This window comes from Anopheles marshallii, chromosome 3 (genome assembly GCF_943734725.1).
Source record: "Anopheles marshallii chromosome 3, idAnoMarsDA_429_01, whole genome shotgun sequence".
NCBI classification, from domain to species: domain Eukaryota; kingdom Metazoa; phylum Arthropoda; class Insecta; order Diptera; family Culicidae; genus Anopheles; species Anopheles marshallii.
The window spans coordinates 30969831-30991704 of record NC_071327.1 but is presented as its reverse complement, the minus strand read 5'-3'; positions in this window follow the sequence as shown (position 1 = coordinate 30991704).

Sequence of the window (21874 nt, the reverse complement as noted above, 5' to 3'; positions counted from 1 at the left end):
AACATCTTCGCTTAAAAAAGAGTTTAATTTCTTTACTTCATATCAAATGTTCTGATTTCGCACGTTGACAAGATTGTGATAAGACTGGACATTGAATAATTAATAAAGTTCTTTTGAGAAAATCTGATGTTTTGAACATAAAAAAAACTATAAGATTGTGCACTAGGTAATTTTAATTTACAAACGCATTTCAATCAAATGATTGATGACGTGTTATGGAAAATCAAGAACCCAGTTTTTCGAATCTTTCAGAGTATACTATCCCCTTAATCATAAAACAATTCGAACAATTTCGTCCATGCACTGTTTAATCTTTACTCATGCATGAATCCTACCTGAAGTTCGATTATCTGACTCATTATTATTTGCATCCCTTTGTTCCAACCGATGGTAACCGTCCGATAATCATGAACGACCCTTCGTCAAACGGGAAACACCTCAACAATTAACCCTTACCTTCGACCTTCGCCATTCCAGTATGACACCGGAACCGGCTCCGGATAACAGGAAGGTGTCAGAACAGATTGCTCTACCGTTGTACCAGTGAAACCTAAATCGATTCTGATGTAGCTTGGGAAAGCAGAGCGAGAAAGCGAGTGAGAAAGAGATACAAAAACAACCATCCGGAGGTAATAAACCGTTTCTTAAAATCCCATTACAATATTAAATATAGATAAAGAAATCATCTCTTCCAGCAGCATCCCGATAATCGGTTGAAGAAGTGTTTGTCACGTTTTTCTCTACTTATTACAAACGGAAACCAAAGGGCAAAAAAACACACCTCAGCACACAAGATCGGGCAGCCCGTTTATTGCGATGGGATTCCCGTTCCCCTGAAATCGGTACGGAAACATCCCATTGAAAGTGAAACTTCTTGTTGCATGAATAAATAAATAAATAATTTTTCTAATCTCAACGTAAATAAATTTGGATGAACGTCTCTGTTGTTCTCCGTCCGCTAGCGAAACCTCACTGGGAAGACTTTCTTCCCGGATTTTCCGTTCCGTTGTTTGCTGGTTTTTGCTTTCTTTCCCGCTAAAGATTGTTGATTTTCCCTGTGTGTGTCTGTGTTTTTCTTCCCTTCCTGTAAAAAGGGAAAACTCCGAAACAACGCACTTTCGCACGTTTCGTCCGCATCCCACAAATCACTTATGAAAATCGCAGCCTCCGCAGTGTGAATCGCAGTATGGTGGTGGTAGTCCACCCGGAAGTACGGGCGTCTTCCGTGCGGCAACTTAACCAAAGAAAGCAAGGAACCCATAACGAGCTTACCACCCACCCTTCCCACCAATCCCTTAAAATAAAACGGGGGTAAAATGCGGTGGAAAATGGCACGAGACAAGTAAACGACGGAGGAAAAACACAGAACCGCTTCAAGTTCACACCATCTATTTTACTTTTAGCCACTTCCGGCCATGGAACCAATTTTGCCTGCAATCGTAACCGTTTTCGTTTGAGGTGTGCGAAAAGTGCGTTGGGGGTGAATTCTGGCCATTCTCACTCGGAAAACCCGAAGGGGGAAAGGAAATAAAACTAAACTTTCTTAGTGATGTTACAGAAATGGAGAAACTGCTTGTTTTTTTGTCGTGGAAGAACTGAAACCCCTCCACCAATTGTGACGATTTGGTGGCTTTTTAGATTTTTTTTATGTGTTGGTTCACCTTATGCTACCGATGTACTTGAGATTTAAGCCTTACCGTGATTTTCCCCGACACCGGTCCTATTCACCCCAGGAAAAAAAGAAAACAAGTGGATTGGCTATTACTTTGCCAACCATTGCAACTCCCCTCGTTTTGGCAATCTACCTGAGAGATAAACGTTTTAAGGGAACTCAAAGATAAAGCAATTCTTTAAATAACACAAGCAGAAAGAGAGAGAGGGAGAGAAACTCTTCTCCGCATAAAACCTTGCCAAACTCTTGTGTTTGGTGGTTTTATGGTTGCATTTTTTAGTGAAGGGACAAAAACGTATGAAACAAATGCGTTTACTAGGGGATTATTGACAGGTGAGATCATTGTTGAAGGGACATGAAACGTTGACAGAAAAATACAATCATACGAAAGTTGTAATGCAATTCGCGCGGTAGTTGATTGCAGCGTAACTCATAAACACCGGTTGGGGGTAAAGTGCATAGATTACAGAAGGGGTGAATCGATTGGATTTTGGTGGTTTTGTAACAGGAAATGTTAGCCACAAGAGTACTTGAATGGATTTTGATTTATGTATAAAATGTTTCTTTTTTTTTAACAACATCTTAACTTTTCCATCAAATGCCAATTTGATTCTTCTTAATTTAAATAACCCTGTAGGAATATTTTGTACCTACGATTGCATACTTTTAGGCGGATTCACAAGTACGCAGATTATAATCAAATTTACGCTTATCTTTCACATTTGGAACAATTTTTAGACCCTTTTTCAAACAAAAAAATATTAAATTTAGCCAGGTATTTTGCTCATGGATTGTAAAATATCTTAAAGATTTCATATCGTTTACTTCACCCTGTGCTTTATGGAGGAACGGTTACCCTTATTTATTTTTATGAATATTATAGATTTGACCAAATGTTCTGACCGATCCCCAAAAAATCGTTTTTCAAAGGAAATACATTTTAATCCACCCGTAACAGACGTCGTAACCATTCGGCAAGTATTGCACCGGCACAAAGCGCAAACATGCCATGCCCGAAATACTGAAGTCTATCAAATTTCCATTTAGTTTTTTTTTCTTTCCTCCCCGATAGCAGTGGTCGCGTGGATTCAACCATCAATCTTAAAATGTTAGCTCTCCCCCCACGACTCGGTATGACGATGGCGACAAGCTATGCAAGCGTGCTTTATGACGCTGAAGTGGTCATAAAATATGATGAAGAATATTGTCCTTCCAAACGTCCTTTCCCATTTCGAGGGAAACCACCAGTTGGTACGATTATTCCCGACGAACGCTCGTTGCACTTGTGTCTTGGGGACGAGTGCCGTTGGAGTGGTTTGCTGGAATTTTCAATGCTACATTGGCTACAATGTGTATACACATGGTCTCGCAACCCAACGCTGCAAGGGTGGTGCAATGTTCCCTATGCAAACGGAAGGATTCACCAGCCGCACTCGGTGTAGGGTGGACTTAAAGTTAAACAAAAAATAAACCTCTCGTATGTGGTTCTCACTGCGCCCGAGTGCAATTGGTGGGCAGGATGAAACAAAAAATACTCCCCCCACCCGACACATTCCTTCATTATGCTTAAAGTCGTAAAACGCCAGATACTTATGGGTCGTAAAATGTTAGAAACAAAAGCTCATCCTTGTAGGCGAGTTGTATTTTTCGTACCCTTTCGCTCCTTTTTATTTTGCTTCTCTCATATTGTCCTAGTCCCGCTGCCCTGCAATCTCGTTGGCAGGATCATTTTGTTCGTAAAATATTGAACGCAACATAAACGAAACATACACTTTCGTTTTCGATTTCATTTTTCCTCCACACGCTCGATTACAACGAAGGGGCTAAGCTCATTTTTGAAATTCTTGCATTTGAAATTTGATATGCAAAATGCAGCAGTTAAATGTCGCCGCATAGACATCATAAACGATGGTGGCAGCAGTTACTTGAGTACAGTTTTTTCCCGAGTTACACGAATTCGAGATACGTGAATCCCAATGTTTTGGCAATTCGTGTAATTTTGTACGTGGAATTGAAGTTTATGTTTGTCAAATTTCAAACTTTCCCAAAAATACGATACATTTTGATATTTAAAAACATTAATTTTGGTCAAAATTTACTCTAATTTTCGAAATGAACGTAACAACATCAATTATTAATGTGCTTCGTAACGTGAAAAAAAGAAATCAATCACTGAATACTAACTATACACGATATTACAGTGGGGAAAAAATGTATAAAGGGAATCCGAGTTACACGAAAATGCGAATTACGCGGATATCTTAACCACGCATTATTCGCGTAACTCGGGAAAAGAATGTACTACATGTGTACTATTTAGTATGAAGAACTTAACAAACATATTTTACATGTTTTTTTATTGTCTATTAATTTTTGTTGTTTTTAGTAATAGAAAATTATAATGTTGATTCTATCTCCTACATCTCGTAACTGCCCATCGTTTAAGTATCCCACCTATTATGCTTGTTTTCACGATAAGAGCTAAGCAGTGCGACGTAAACTTCGAAAACCATAGTCGATCAGTTATATTAGACAAAAAGCATCCAGTTTAGTTAAACGGCATTGGCACGTGTCCCGTGTTTGGAGTGCAGTTAAAGTTGTTTAAAATCCTTTCCCTAACGATCGTATGTCAGTGAATTTTGGATCGTACTTTCCAAACAGAAACTCGTTTTAAACAAAAAAAAACCTTTTCGTTAATGCAACGCTACGGAAAGCAGTTCTGTGTTTTATGCTTATTTTTTCCCGCTTCACACGACACATAACAGTCGAATGTTATCTTTATTAATCACAGTTCACCCGTAAGTCGAAAGTTTGATATCAAGTAAAATAACTTATTTTTCATAAAAAATATTATTAATTGCCTAAAACTCACAAACAGCAATAGGAAAAATAATCCGTTCGTCTGTAATGAAAAATAAAATAACAAATTTTTTTCAACGCTTTCATTTAGCGCCTCACCGATAGGATTTGAAAGCACAGGATCATCCTTTTTCCAGTAGACACCTATCGTAGCTTGTATGAAGCTTACGATAAGCTTTCACAAAGCTCAAGTTATGCCTACGCACTTCGATGAAGCAGCCTTTTCCTGGTTAGCCATTAAAGTCTGGCGTCTTTTTAAGAGCAGACAACCGCTACCGCACAAAAAAATTTTACGTGAGCTTTACTGTGTGATATAAATGACTTTCAATGCTTCGGTAATTATATTTGAACCAAAAAAATTATCGTTGTCCCAAAAATTAATTTTTAATTCACCTGGTTAGCATTTGATGAACAGTTAACTTTTGTCGACTGGGTTTCGAAGAACACGTTCGAACATCAGCCACGTTCGAAAGCTTCGGCAGTGTTCGACAACTTTCGGCCTGTCTTCGGCACGCGTGTTTACACCACGCCGAGTCGACTTCTGATGCTGTCAGTGCGAGAACCAAAACAAGCATCCGCTGACAACCAGAATTACCACCAGCGGACGCGGTTGTGTTTTCTTTCGCTCGTGCTTGTTTGAAGATTCTCCCATAGCGTTTCCTCACCATCGAGAGGAAAACCATAATATCAGTGCAATGTGAGAAAAAAACGACGAACCGCGGTTCTAAAACTAAACAGAAGAAACTTCAATTGCAACGATATTACCAAGGGTGTACTGCTAAACATTAGAATTCCGGGTGTTTTTTTTGTCTGTATGCGTCGTGCATAGCGCTTACAAGTGCTTCGGTCCCCGCGTGTGTATGTGTGTGTGCGTGTGTAGGTGTGAACGTCCTTTTGCTTTTTGTTGTTGAAAATGCAACCCAAACGAGGTATGCCGATTGCCTTGTGAACAGTGTGGAAAGCTGCTGATATGTGTGCGCGTGTGTGAGTGCGTGTGCTATGGTGGTGTGTTGTGGAATCCTTTTTCCACCTACGCTGCACAAAACGCAGTCCACAACACGGATCAGGTCGAAATTGTTTTCGGAAAGGTCGTGCGACAGCGGGTGGGTGGATAGCGCAGGGCTCGGAAACGACGCAGTAGGGAATAAAACGAGTGCACGCTGGGGCTTCTTCCTGGATCCCCGGAAGCAGTAGTAAACCGAGAAGGGCCTTCCGAGAGCACGTACAAGTACGGTTACACTCACGACGCTTGTGTGTGTGCGTGTTGTGTGTGGAAAAGGCCGGTGCGGAGGTATGTGTGGTGTGTTGCGGTGCGGTAAGAATCAAGCATACAGCTAAAAGCATAGAAGCACGCACACCGCCCCGATTGCTTCCGTTCCACCTTCCGTCCTTACCATTGGGATATGCCTACGTCCCTGTTGTGCATTTGTGAGTGTGTATGTGTGTGCTGGTGTGCCTATGTGAATTGTTCTCATGAAGAAAATCTCCGTGTCTATGGCAAGTCCATCAAAGTGAATCAAGTATGCTGTAAAAGAAAAGCATTGGTTTATGTCGTAGTAAGCCATGACAGCATCTAAATACAGGTGAGTGGTTTTCCGTTGCGGTTCTTTTTACATTTCCGCCTTTAAAAAGTGCATTTCAGCCAATTTATTCATTTGTCCCTGCTTTTGTATGTGTGTTCGTTCCGTCCCCTGCTAGTGTTCTGTATGCTGTGCCTTAGCTCTAAGCAGCAGAAAGGGCACGCGCCACCCCCTGAATCCCCAGCATTGTGCAGGGGATGGAAAAGGGTGGATATTTTCCTTGAACTGCACGTAAACATTTCGGGTTCCGGGAATATGGGTTTTCTTTTCTCTACTTCAACATCGCGTGCGCAAACGGCGCGTTGGTGTATTGGTGAACATGAGAATGTATTGTTTATCCCCATCTCGTTCCTCGGATGTCCCCTATGCCACCGTGGGGAGGAGGCACAGAAGTAGTTGGTTCCAAGTAAAGCACTGCATGAATGAAGACAAAAAAGGGGCCCTACATTTCGGCTCGACCTGCTGATTTGAGGTCCTGCGAGAAGGACCTGAAAATTGTCGCCACCGTTGTGTGTTGAGGGTCGTCCAGTTTTTGTATGACTTTTCCGGGTGCGCCGTCGCCGTAGACCGTTACTTTCCTATCAACCACCCACTGTTTTTGCACTTTGCTGTGCCGAGAGCGGTAGGCTCTGGCGAGAGAGAAAGAGAGGGAAAGCAGCACGAATGAGCTGTAAGAGAGATAGAGCGAGCATAAAAATGTGGGGTGGAAAAATAGGAAAAAAAAACTCCTCGCCAAGAGGTGTGCGAGCAATCGTCCGTCCAGGTGTGTGGATCATCATATCCTTGAATTGGATTTCGTAACACAGTAAGCAAATGTGTCCGTTGCAATAGGAGCCGAAGTTGCGCACATCCATTACCATTACATACCCGTGAAATCTTCGACTAAAAGTGATGTTGGGAATTGCAAAACATAAAACAGGAAAAGAACAACAACGTACACGGCATAAATCTGCCAGAAGCATCAGGTTGGTGTTAAAATTGAGAGTGAGAGAGAATAAAAACAGCGAGAAAGAGTGTAAGGCGGATAGTCTAGGCAACGTATTCGGTAGGTTACTTTCGAATGTCCTCCAAGAGATCGATCGCAGTAAGCGATTTCTGTTGCTGTGTACGCGGTCAGTTACCAGAGGGAGTGATCAAATACTAAACAGTGAACAATATTTTCGTTTCAGTTTTTTTTTTACAAATAATTGCACGGAAATGCACCTCCCTCTATAAAAGCGAAGGTTCTTTTTGGATGTATACACACGTGCCTCGGTCGCAGAAAGCAAACCCACGCCCAAAAGGTTATCCTGGGGCATTATACAAAAAAAAAATCCGTTCCTGGAATCAACTTTTCAGCGGCATCGAGCTGAACAATAAGCGCGACGAGCAGCAAGTTTTGTTTTGATTCCACGCGACGTGCCACGCTGTAGGATGACGTGCGATTCCAGGGATCCAGCGTGGACCTCACTTTTCGTAGAATCTTTCGCTCTAAAGATCATTTCATCGTTGTATCCCTGTCACTCTGCCGATTGGGGCAAATTAACAAGGGACAAAGGGATACAAACACCACTAATACTTTCTTCCCGGGATGTGTATCGTTATCACTCGGAGTATTAGTGTAGTGGCAGGGGCCTGTAGGATCGGAAAACATCCCGGGGAAATGAATTTAATAAACTGCTTCGCCTTAGCGTTGACACACTGGTTCGAAAATCAACTACCGATACACAATTCATGATAACCGGTGGAAGCATATACGGGCAAAGAGGCAACAGCGGGTCGCCCCGGAATGCAAATGCGCTTTGCTTTTCGGGAGCGAGTTTTGTGGGTGGTTGAGAAAATGCAAAGTTTCCCGGGAACCGGACTCTCCGAGAATTACCCTGGACGGGACCATCTCTAATCCAATTGCGAAGGATTAATAGCAATCAATTGCTCACCATACGTGCGGGATGTTTTTCTCTTGATTATTGCCATTATCGGTAATTGGGTAATGAATTTCATCAGTGGGAAATTCTTCCCAGTGGTCTGTTAGGCGCACTGGAGATGGAGTTGGTAGAACGCAATTCGTTTGCAGCTCAGTAATTTTCCGACAGCATTATTACAAAACGTTGAATAATGTCGTCGAGGTTTGTTTGCTTTTGGTTTAGAATAGCTTTGCTACATAGGTAGGGGGGTGATGTAGGATCTTCATTGAAGTACAAATTATGGAAAATATTGGAGAGACGCACATAGTATTTGCAACCTTCCAGGACATGCCTACCAGGCTAACCGAAATCAGTATGAATAAGGTAAAAGGTTGGATGTCGATGGATGACAAACTTTCAAAGTTCTGTAAAGCTCAGGATCTTCACCATTGGAAGGTCAGGACTCCACTGTAGGTAATTCTGGAGAGATTGAACCCCATCTCGTAAGAAACTCCATGTGTATCACATACTTTCTAATGGTCCGTGTAAACCTCGATGGGCCTCCAGGTCTAGACATTAAAGGAAGCATAAAATTATAGACAAGCCTCCCAAGAAACTGCTACCAATTCCATTGCATGTAAAGGTACACTTAGATGTGAAGTTGTCCATAGTTAGACTTCTAATAAACGACGGGTGCATATGAACATCAGAAGGTTGCTCTATACCCTCAATTGCATGGGAGTTGTACATTTCGTGCTATTTATAAAGTTGATTGACCTTCTCACAAGAACTTTACCATAATTACTGCCTTTGCTATTCAGTTCGCGGATTTCGAAATTCACCCAATGTTAGACGTTAGAACCAGATATTCAAGGAAGGTTTCACCTGCTTGGGATCTGCGTTCCGTTGGGATATGAAGGTGTCAGGTTGATTATTCTTTGTCAATTTCAAGATGTTGCGTGAGATTGCCGGATGTCAATTTTAGCCGGCAATCTCACGCAACGTAGTTAAAAAAAAATGGTAGCACAAGGCCCAAGTAAAAGCAGTAACAGGTGTGCATGTGTTTGTATTGCTTGGGGAGCATTAGGCACGTTTTTGGTAAAAATGGTCTGCGATGCGCAATAAAACCGAACCGACGCGGTGTGTACCCCCTAACGCTAACGGGAGAAAGCGAAATGTGCGTGTTTGGGGCGCGCTGTAGAAGAACACGTCAGCATAGAGACTCAAAAACTTTGGCCAGGAGCTTTCGGAAGAAGTTGTTCATTGCCGATCACTATGTCTGTTGAACGCTCTAGCATATTTATGGGGAGGAGGAGATGTTTGGATCCACACAGGCAGCATCGAAACGCGTACGAGGTGGAAGAAGTTGGATCTACAAGGATGGGAAAGATTGCTTGTTTGTGTTTCTTATACCGTTTGGTTGCCGGGCTGTGCAGAAGAAGCGCGCGCGGTGCTGGGCGAAGAAGTAAAATCTCCCATTCTGGTCGTTCTCGTTTCTTTCGCGACCGGTTGGATACTAAGCAAAAGCCGGAGGTTTGGAGAATATTGAATGCGGCTCGAGGAAGTTGTTGTGGAATAAAAAATAACCTTTTGAAGCCGCGGTACTCCCCAAGACATACAACTTCTTCTGTCGGATGGGTTTTGTGGCGTTGGTTCATCGTGAAGCCAGCTCAAAGAACGACTCCGTTTTCTTGCTCACCTTCTCCCGTACTGCTACTCAAACGAATTGGTTGTTTCTATAGTCGCCTTCTTTGGGGCTCATTGGGCATTCATACCCATAAAGCTGCGTTCCATCGCGCATAAACGCACGAATGTTGTGTGTGGTGCTGAATTTATGAACAGCCGCTCCGGTGTTTTGTCCCCTCCCCCGTTTTCCGTCGTTCCAGCCGGGGACCCATCGTACTACATCCCCATCATCATTATGCCGATCAAACGCGAACACATAAACACAAAGCTGTATCGGTTGTGGGGACGATGTTTCGTGGCGCTTGTCGCTATAAGGAGGAATCCACATGCGGCTGGTAGAATATTTGGCATGAAGGGATTTTAATTTGGCAGTTTGGTAAGACATTGCGGCTTCCCCCCATTTTCTGCCTTCATGGAGGGAATCACTCACTGGACATACCACGGGTACGGGATAAATGTGATGTTTATGTATGTTTGATGAACCAACGGCGCGCACCCCCCTCCACCCCTTTGGGGGGAGATGTGTCCGCAGTCCGCACAGGTTTGCGATCAGGACATATTATTGTGCGGTGTCTCTCTCGTCTTGCGAATTAATTCACCAGACGGTACTTCATTACGATGTGCGTGTGCAGCGTTATTACATTTCCTTTCTTCTCTTTGCTTCCTTCGCAATGGCGAGCTTCGCTATCGCTTCTCTAGGTTTGCGTTTTTCGGGGTGGTACCATCCAAGCGGGCCGACACTCCTAAAGCTAAACGACACAGCGGTGGACATATTTGCGAACGGCGGTGTGTCCGCATGACTTTGGCTAATTGATTTTCATGTTCGGCGGTCCCAATTGTGTATTTTTTGTACTAAACACATCAGAACGTTCGCTGGTTTGGGTGGTTGGAATGTTGATGAGTTAGACTGTGGTGGATATAGTTGTGGGGTGTTGTGGTTTATAACGATGATTGAACAACAGACAGAGTATTTTAATGAATGATCAACAATGCGACAGCTAATGAATCAATGTTGCCCGTTGTTTTTGATGGACATTGGTCGCAAATAGCATGTGTAGGTTTTGCTTTTCCAAATATATGACGGATAACTTGTTGCGGGCATTATTTTTTATTCCCTGATTGTTAGGCTTTGTAAAAGAATGCCTTTTTACCGCATTTATCCCACACAGTATTATTCTATCGCTGTTTTGTTTCGCTTTCAACCGGCTAGACCAGGGGTCGGCACACCTTTCACGAATAGGGTCAGATAGTAAAAACAATTCTGAAGCTCCAAAACAGACACTCCAAACGAGGTTTAAGACGTATGAAATAGGTGATATCGTAAGCCATTTGTCAACATTTTGTTATAAAGTAATTAAGTGTATTGGTTCTGCTAGGGTGGGTGCACGTAGGGCATATTTTTAAAAATATGGTTGCAAATTGTCCGTAATGCGTTTTTAGAAATGTTTTATACTTTTATCACATTACTTTTTTGCCTAACATGGTCACTTGGCTCAAAATCCTTCGAATGCCTGCAGAATTCCAAAACCAACGTTGTTGTTCAGTCGGGTTGTAGTCCTTTCAGACCGACCAAGAATTAATTGGTTATAAAAAGACAGCCAAATAAATTTTATAGAAAAAGGTTGATAATTATGTGATGTCGATTATGTTTCACCGAGATGTTTTGTTGGTTTATCGTGGTGGTGCGAGATTTTGTGATGTTTGTGAGTTTTTTTCAAATTTTCTATCCGGCCAGGTAAAATCTTTTGTCGGGCCGGATTTCGGCCACGGGCCGCGCTTTGCCGACCTCTGAGCATTTGCGGGAAACACAAAAGAACATAAAGATCACCATGATGTCTGATATTTTACCTGGTATTAAACAAGTATGAGTTGAAATTTCATTTTTTTCATCGGACCAATATCACTTGCGGGAATCCATTAGTAAATAATGGAGTTGATAATGTTTTAGGCAGCAGCACTAAGTACCTGCAGCAAAAGGAAAACTAACTGCATGTGTTTGCTTGCTGGTATCGGTCAAATAGGGAATTTCGGCAAGGGTCATCTAATAACTTGCGTTATCAAATCTCAACGGGGCTGGTATTTTTCCATATGCAATGCTAGAGTAATCAGCTTTGAGGTAATTCTAATCCAAGGCTTCAAAACTCATTAATCAGGCAAAATTATTGGGCAAACACAAACTAGGCCAGCAACATCAACGGTTGTCGTTGAGTCGAAAATTAATAATAAAGATAAGTTTGATGGCAATTAATGGATGAAAACTCATCGTTTTTTTATGTTCCTCCTGAGTGAAAATTGCGCACATAAACGATTGTAGATTTTTTTTCCCTTTATTCAATCATCCTTGATAACACGAACGAGAGTGGCGAAAAATGTGTAGAGCATGATAACATTTACAAATGATTGGCCAACAGTCTGACGGTCGTCTGCGGGCTATTCTCGCGCGCTCCCCTTTTCAATACACCCAAAAACCCTGAAACCAACAGTTTCGGCTGACTAATGATGAATGATCGAGCGAATTGTTTGTTTACCTTTGCCACCGATTATCGGTCAAAAATGGTTGAATCGAAAACCAAATGAATACCACAATCGAGCCTTACACACCACCGGCGAGCGTACTACTTGGGCGTTTAAGTTAGCCATAATCAGCAGAAAAAAAAATGTGCGTATGTTATCAGCAGCAAACGGGACAAAGCGATATCATGCGCCCGGCAATAGGTGTAAGGGGTGTTGCGGCTTATGCCCGAAATCGCGAGGCCTTGAGCTTATTATGCGTGTACTGAAAAATGGAGATAGGAGGATTTCTTTTTTAACTTGCCTCTTGACAACTGGCGTCACAAATAGAAGTTGGTTTGGCGTTTAACGTTTTCGTACACCTTTTGCGGGAACGGCTGAATCGTCCATTTTTGGTTGGTGCGCATTGTTGGTGTGTTCCCGCGCGTTTAGACGACTGTTCGGTGAAAGAACTCTGGAACTCTCGAAACTGTCCAACCCATTTCAAACGTCCAGATGTCATTCGTTTCAAGCAGCCCCCCCCCCCAATTCCGGAGTTCCGTTACAGCGCTCCAAACGAGAACGGTCGGGCTGTCTGCTGCAGCTCCATCAGGTATTTTGCCAAGATGGATTCCTTTGCTGTGGACGGTTGGACGGGAACCATTCCCGGGCAATAGCCATAGCCCTGCTGTTGCTGTGTGTCCCGGTTCCAGTCGTGCATATGCTCATGCTCACACAATCGTCTTAAACCGATTCCCATTCTCTCAACCTACATCTCCGGCAAGAAGACGACCGGGTGGTGGGGGGGGGGGAGTACACGCGTGCTATGGAGCAACGGCCCGAGAAAAGTCAGAAGCCAGCATAAACCTTGGTCCCAAACTGGCAGCAGAAGAAACGACGCAACGCGACTGACTTGATAATCGCTGCTTAAATACAGCGCACACACACACACACACCCCTCTCTCCCCCAAAAACCCGTCATCTCACCCGCCCGTGTAGGGACAAGCAAGGGTTTTTATGCTGCCTTCTGATTTCCTTCGTATGCTACTACCCTGTTCTCCCGTGTGTGTGTTTGTGTATGTGAATGGAATGGTTGGAAGACGGAGAGTGAAAAAAGAGCGACACGCCACACACATTTAATTGCTCATGCGCACCGCACACCCCGTCCCCGGCCCTCTCCGCCGGGGTCGCGCTGTGCCTGGACACGATCCCCGTCACGGAACCTGCGACTTTGACTTCACGGTTGTTGATATTTATGTGTCTGGTTTCGTTTTCTTCTCTGCTGCCCCTTCCGTCCTTCTCCCTGACTGTCGAGCCGCGTTGGTGTGTGAGTCGATCTTTCTATCCCGACGCAGGCTCTAGTTTATGCTCGTCGTTCTCTCTTTCGTTATGCTCCTTCGCTTGAGCGAATCTACGCCTGATTAATCGAAGAATAGCATCCTCCCAACCGCGCTGGGCCGCAGCAAACGCAAGATGTTGTCTTTCTGACGATCTCACTTTTGCTTCGCACTCCACCCTGCAGTGACACCAGATCCTCGGAACCGTACCTCCGTTGGATAAGAGTTGGAACGATCCTCCGCTTTCTTTGCTGCACGAACGTATGTATACGTATGCTGCCTCCCGGTAAATCCTTGCCCCCTTTTATTGCATGAAGGCTATTTTTGCTACATTTTCATGGTTTTTTTTTTCTTCTCCGTGTGGTTGCTGGGTTAAAAACTAACCCATACCCCATTTCACGACAGGGGGTGTGCCTTTCCAATTCGAGCCTTCTTCTCCCGCGAAGGCCCCCTCAGTCGTCCTGTTTTGGTGATATGTTGCCACCGATCACCATTCGTAATACGAAAAAGGGTTTTTTCCACTCGTCTTCTGCCGCGGCTCCCCGACAGGGAGCGAATATATTTCACTAAATTTCGAATTAAAGAAACATGTTTCCCTCGCCCCATTTCCGACAGGAGGCGGCAAAGGAAAGACCTTTAGCATTTTAAAACTGTGCGCAAGCGCTCGTTTTTGATTGTTTCGTTCTGTTTTGTTTCCCGATTCGCTAATGGTAATGTGATCGGTGTGAGTTTGTTGAAATATCCAAACTGGAACTGGGGTTTGTTTTGTTTTATGATTGTTTTTTTTTCCTCAAATTTGGACATTGATAAGATTAAAGTTTACGTGCGCTCGAATGAGACTTTCGATGCGCTTAACTGGATAAAGATGTTGGTAATATTATCCCAACATCATACTATATTACACTACACTATCTATAAAGATTGGATGTTGCTGTTTATTTTCGTTTGATATTGAGAAGTTGTTTTTGTTTAGCAAAATTTAAACCAAATCTCCCAAAAACGTTCGAACCCCAGAACGTTGTGCTTAATATTTAATCATCTATGATGATTTAACTTCGAATGCTCAAGATTTGTGAAGCAATCTGTTAAACAAACGATCAGATTTTTCGATCGGCTGATTGAATCCAGATTGTATCATCCAGAAGTCATTGTTTGGCTCTGAGTCGCTGTTCTAGAATCTGTCGTAAAAGACAAACGGCAAGAACAATCCTGTGTGGTGATGGATCAAGCTACTCTAGAATACCTTTCAGACACGGTAAATTAGCTGTTGCAGTACAGAACATTTGTTTTTCACCTCTATACACCTTGCAAAACCCAGCGGGCGGCCCGGTGGTGTATTGGTAGCAGCGCCGATCTTCACACGACAGGTCCAAAATCCCATCCGAACCAATCTCCCGTTGCAAGGATTGGCTATCCGGCTACGTGGTAAAATTAGTCTGGTAATCCAGAAATGACAGGCATGACTTAGTAGGTCTTACGCCAAGAAGAGAGAGAGAGAGAGAGAGAGAGAGAGAAAGAGAGCGAGAGAGGGACCTTGCGAAACATGCCATCTTCAAAATTCGAAACTTGCGAAACATGCCATCTTCAAAATTCGAAACATCTTGCATACGTGCATAAGCATTTTGGACATGCAAGAATATTGCTTGAATTTTTATACAACGTCAACGTCAATTTAAAATTAATCAACGACAAATTGGAAGTAGAAATAAATTCTTTTCACTGAATCAAATTGCAATATGTTGAGTACGGCTGATTGCTTTGGGTGTGTGATGACTTTCTGTAATAGTTATATCTAGAACAGTGGTTTCCAAACTTCTCAGCCCGCGGGGTCGCATTGGTTGAAACTACGATAGCCTGGGGGCCCTTCTGTGGGGACAGATGTAGCGCTCGAGATGATTTTTATTCACAATTTCTATTATTTCATGTTACTGACTATTGCTGTAGTTAATATTTTAACAGTTAAACAATGTTACAACTTTTTATAATTAGACAATTTATTAAAATGGTAACTACAGCGATAGCTATAGGCCATAGTAATGACCCCTGGTCTAGAACATAGTTGAACGACAAATCCTAGGGCGCTCGTAAAATTTGTCGCAGGAAGTATACCACAGTTTCTACACGGTATAATTAAAAATTTGTGATCAGCAAATAATTTACTGACAAGATTTATTCTTGCTTGTCTAAGCCTGTAACATCAAAAACTCCTTACAAAAAGCACGCTCCAGTCGAGATTGGACACCAGACCAGGTGGTGTTGTTAATTCGTGTTATTTTAGCGATCTCAATCATCTTTGTGTTATAAATCATAGGTATTGGTCCTTTTCGTATGCTATTCTGAGGTTTGCCACTAGTAGTACTAGCGACCTCAATGGATTTTACATCAATTAATTTAACGAGTCAAATCGTCTAGTGCTTTATCATAATATAACTGAATACAAAATCGCTACTGCATTTTCCACTCCGACGTTATTTCGAACATCGACGGTGTAGGTTTGTTGAGTGAAATAATTTACTTACGCCTCTCAACCGGGTAGGCAGCAGTAAATTGAATTGAGCAGCAAAATTAATCTAACCTTTAGCCTTTTGATTGGTTAAATTAATTTCTGCTAATCATTTGGTCAAGACCGGCGTGGAACACATCGCTCTTCTTAATGGAAGTGCCAAAGGTACGCTTGACATTTGGATGTCACGGAGGATGTTTGAAGCAACTTTGACACCGAGAATAATTCAATCAGGGCGGTGTATTAAATTGAAAAGCCATAAAGGCACGATGTGTACCTAAGATATTCAGGTATTGGACTATGGATATTAGAGTTGTCTAATGATGGCTAACTATTATTGATGACATGAAACCAATATGCTACATTACATGCATTTCCAATAGTGCAGAGGAAGCCTTTTCTGCGTAACTTTAACACGCGGAACTTTAAGCACTTGTCTGGTTTCAAATGATTGCAAATGTGCGCACCACTCTGGCACTAATGATGTAAAATTTTAAATGTTCAATTCTTGGACACGATGAGCTCTGAAACATACACCGCCATATCGTCATTCTCAAAACAAGAATTATTCACCCAAAAGCCGATGTGTGTGATTTCGGTTCGATTTATATGTTTTATAGTGAATGTGATGCGTAAGCGCGTTTGTTGCACCCCGAATGCACCCGGAGTTGCATGTTATTGCCTCGGTTCTGTTGCACGGTTAAGCCCATATGCCCAACCATATTCCCACCGCGGTTTTGCGCCTTTCGTTCTCCACTATTTGCTTCGCAAACGGTTTGGATGATTCCGTAAGCAAAAGCGCGCATTATATTTACCCTCTTAAACATTCCACAGCGCTGTGCACCCGGAGTCAATGTGTGTAATGTTGTAATGCAAACCACTTCCGTCGACCGCCACCACTGACGTTAGCGCTAATGGAAAATATCAATTACAGAAGCACTGCCCCCCCCCCCCCCCCCCCCCCCCCCACCATCTCATCATCACCCGTGTCTGTGTTGCAGCGGTGCACCATGAAAGGTTCGACGTTGGCGAGAGCCGATTGAAGGTGGACAACACAGCAAAAGCCGGAAAATGGACAAGCTCGTTCTGCGCATCCCCGTTAACAGCCTACGGCAAAGGTGGGCCCCGTGAGGATATATTTCAGTCAATGCATTTTTGGTTAAACATGCATCAGAATGACGTTTGGCGAATCGGAAAATTCGACAGCAGTTTGTTGTTTAATGTTTTAATTAGCCGCGAAATCTGCACGCAACTATGCTAATAGCGCATTCCTGCGGTTATGCGTTCAGATGGTTATGAAACTATTTTAAAGAATCGCGATTGTTGATATTGTTGTTGTGTTGTTGATATTGCATACCAATGTTTTCGCGCACGAAGCCACATACCTTTCGCAGTAATTATGCGTTGCGCCTTTTTCCAACCTCCAACCCAATGACATTCCACGTGGGGTGGGGTTCTTTCCTGGTCAAAGGTTTTTTTCCCGTGCTCCGGTTTTTACTGAGAAATTAATTAGTTCTCCATAGCCTCCTCACCTCTCTAGGGGGGGTTGGACTGCTCCCGGTGTGATGGGCTTTCTCCTTTTTCGCTGAAATTATTCCTCTATTTGTAACGCACCTTTGGCAATGTTTGTTTTTTACCTTCCTTTTTTTGGGGGGCGAACTCAAACGCAGTTATAAAAACATCCCTGCAGTGCAAGTCCAATAATGAGGAGGTAGTTGAGCGTGCAAGACGAATTGTGGGGGTGGGGGGCGCTCTGTCATTCCCCGTCGACGCTTTGTCTATAGAACTCAAAGGAAGGAAAAACAACAATAGAACTATGCAATTGCATGCATTTCTCGGGGTGGAGAGAGAGAGAGGCATGTTACCAGTGAGGAACCTGTATCCAAGTGCATCCCCTAACCCCCCCCCCTCCCGCCACATTCATTCGTGTTGTAAAATGTGCATAATCGGGTGGTGTGCGCGCGCGTTCGTCGCTTGCATGCATCGCATTTCTCGCGAGGATGTTAAAACGGCACATTTGTTTGCTTCTCTTTCATGCGCCCGTATTTTTCTGGCATGTTTGGTTCCACTCCTCCTCCACCCTGCGTTTGTTCTATTGCTGAGGTGGCAAAGGCTGACGAAGGGCTGCCTCAGTGCAATTATCGAAGAAAGCGATCTACACCGAGATACGGTTGTGCGGGGTGCATACAAACACACAAACCTAAAGATAACCACCTCGCGCGCATTGTACGCGACGATCCTACCTTACCACCTTGGCTCCACTACCCACCGCTCCTTTCTGCTTGACCACCACCCCCCAGCGAGAGGTGGGATTGAAAGTGTAAACAATGCAAAAATTATTAATTTATGCACAAAGTCAGTCAGAGTGTGATCAGAGTTCGTTTGCCTTACTCGCTCACTCGCTGTGCATCGCAATCACACTATTTCTCCCTGTCGCTCTTCATAGCAAACGCAGTTTGTTACTCTTGTGTTATGTGCCATCCTAGGGGGGGGGGTGGTTGGTGGGGCATTGGGTCTCCTATCATATTGTAAATGATCAACACCGCCTCTGGACTTATATGCACCAGTAAAACTGCAAACTGCACAACGGAAAGAAAACGGTACGGTTCTTTTTCATTTAAATTTCATAGAACTCGGAACTATAGCCGGATAGGCCATGGTCATATCGGTGGATATGGTCATAAGGGCAGGGGTTGTTACAGTTTAATGACAGTTTTGAAAAAAAGAAAAATATGTTGTTTGGTAAGTTATTTTCATACATAATATAGAGTTTCCTACGCTCCACCACTCTATTGCACCTTTTTTCCTAATTGTTTAAGTCTTTTTTTCCATCGTAGTTTTCAATTTTACGACGCTCAGTAGTATGTATTACACTTATACTAAAGCTCGCTGACGCTTTTGTGTATTTTTAATGAGAATATTCCCTCACATATTAAATATAGAGTATGCTTAATAAGAAAATAACAAAATTTAACAGAGTAGCAATTTATTTTATATTGTACATACAAAATTTACGTTATTTGCTTTTCAGGTTTCGAAGAATTTTTTTTATACCAGATTTAGAAACTTTTCAAAACATCCATCGCGGTATGGTTCTACAAACATGTTGACTGTACATACTTGAAGGTATTTTTTTAAATTATCGGTAGAACGGCTGGGCCGTAGTATAAATATAAATTTTTGGGGTTAAATATTTTAAAATCAAAAATATTTTACGAAATATTTATCGAGTAGAAAATAATTTTGTTATAATTTAAAGAACCAGAAATATTATCGTAAGAGCATGAACAATAAAAGTTATTAACTAACCCTGCAAATTGATGAACGTGACACCGGAATGCGGTTAAGCCTGGCAGCCAAAGTCCACTTGAGCAGAAGGTGAAATATTTAGCCGTAAAATTTAATGTGGAAGAAAGTATTGCAAGCGGTCCTGTGTCAGCAATTTAGCAACGATGCGAACGACAAGCGCACACAGTCCGTTCCTGTGACACGGTAACGCGTGATATCCGTTAAACGCAAACAGAACCATAAAATGTTAGACAGGGAGAGAGCGAGCGAGAGAAAGAGAGAGAGATGACTGCAGGGAAGGCAAATCTTCCATATGGTGGTACCATCAATTTTAATTGTCAAAGTAAAAGAAGCAACGGGAAAGCGAACACATAAAAGAAAATAATTAAAACAAATCTCTTCTTCACTCTCCACATCCCGGTCCCAATATACTCTCGCGGTCTGCAGTATAAATGCGTCCATCCCCGTGTACAAAAGCCTGATGAGCAGCGATGCACTTGTGTGGTTGTTTCGCACAAGATGCAGATCACGACCCGGCTATTGTGTCAACGGGGCCCCTCCCCAACTGGACAGCAAAACGTCATGCGAGATGGCGTGACGACGGAGTGTAAACGCCGCGGCCACAACACACACCTAAGCTTGAGAAGGTACCAGTGCGGATTACGATGCACTGCGGATCGGTTGGCGTCGCTCTCCGGCCGAAGAATTAATTCCGCGTCTCAGTGTTTCGCGTGTTTGGGTGGCAGTTTGCATTTAATGGGCATTCATTATCTAACCGATGAAGGCACCCCCCTAGCGGTTAAAAGCGTATCAGGATGTGTGTGTGTTTTTTTGTAAGTCGAATTGCATCCACAACCGTTTAGATCGTTCGTTTAGGATGCACTTTTTCGAGTCTGTGTGTGTTTGTATTATTTTTACACCCTTTCGCCCTTGATTGTTGATGGTTTTGGTCACGAAAAATCGATACACTCTCAGCCCCCCACCCGCGGGTGTACGATGCTGCGTGATTGAATTGTGGTGTTTGAGAAACAGGATGAGAAAAAGCGAGTATGATATGTGTGTAGCGTTGTGGTTCATCTGCCGCGCGTTTGGAAAATGGAACACTGCTGAGCGACCGACTGGGCTGCTGATGGTGTTATTGGTGTGTTTTTCTTCGTTCTTTAAATATACATTTTCCACACGAGGATGATGCGTGCACGAGCGTGAACAGTTATTGCAGGCCCCCCCGCGAACGTCATTAACGCCCGTCATACGAATATAATGTTTTCTGACCGGCATTTTCCACCGCAGCTCGTGTAAAACGTTGAGGGATTGTCCGTTTCCAATATCCATTACCCCGGGTAGGTGCAATTGGAACTTATTTCTTTACGACTATTTTCTTTTTTGGAAAAAAATCGCTCTTTTTTATTTAAACCCTACGACAAAATTTGCGTGTAATTTTACTGTATCAATCAAATCCTTCCTGGATTTATGTCGATTCGTATTTTTCCGGTAAACTCGTATGCATTTTTACCGTATAACCGTTCGGTTGATGAAATTTTAATTTTTCTACGAAACTTACATTAGTGTTCAAGCGTGATTGATGCTTTTCCTCTCCAACTATTTGCACGTTGTGTAAATACGTTTGCAGTAAACGGAAACCCGGGCGCAACAGATATAACTAGCCACCTTTACGGCGAAAAGGCTCAGCTGACGGGCTTTTTTTTCCGGATGATTGATGTGGAAAGACGTTCCGCTACGGTGCGCTGTTCCGGTGGGTCCCGGCACTCATTACATTCACAACGCATTTAATGGTTGAATTTAGTGTGAAATTTGACCGATGGGTTTGTTTCAGTAAACAACATTTAAACAGTAATTTAGGTGACGGGAAGGATGCGGCCTTTGCAGATGAGTAATAAGTTAAGTTGAAGCGATTTTTGCAAACAAACATAAAAGCACATAACCGGCTTCATGGACTCCAATTAAAGAAGAGTTGTTTGACTACTTGACTGAAAAGTTTAAATCTCGGGACGCTAAACTGTACTACAATTAATTTTAAATAAATTAGTTTTTAGAACGAACGCTTGAAGGTATCATAGAGTCCCAATGATGGAAGATGTATTTCTATCATATTTGCAACCTGTTTGCTGACAAGACAAACCAGAATAACTTTATTACCGAAAGGAATCCATTCTTGCTGTTGAAGCGCGAAAGAAGTTGGATTTATAAGACGGGCCTCAAAGTTTAGTTGCCCAGACGAGGACAAGAACTATTACTGACGAGGATTTTTCGTTTCAGTTCTCGTTTTTGGATGCTGCATTCGTCTACAAATCAGGAACTCCAAGGCGATACTTTCAAATGTTACGCTTTTTCTTTCGTTCATAAGATGTGGCTTAGTTTGTGTGCAAACATGGTGTAAGGATTTCTTGTCCTGTGGTCCTTTACTGTCAAATTCCTCAATCGATTTTCTATCCTCGATCACAATCCTGCAATCCTGAAAACGAGGCCGTTGTTATCGTTAGACGACTTGTTCTACTAAGTGAGTCTCTCATTTGATACATCGTCAACTCCACACCGGTTGACTTAATTTCCTTCCA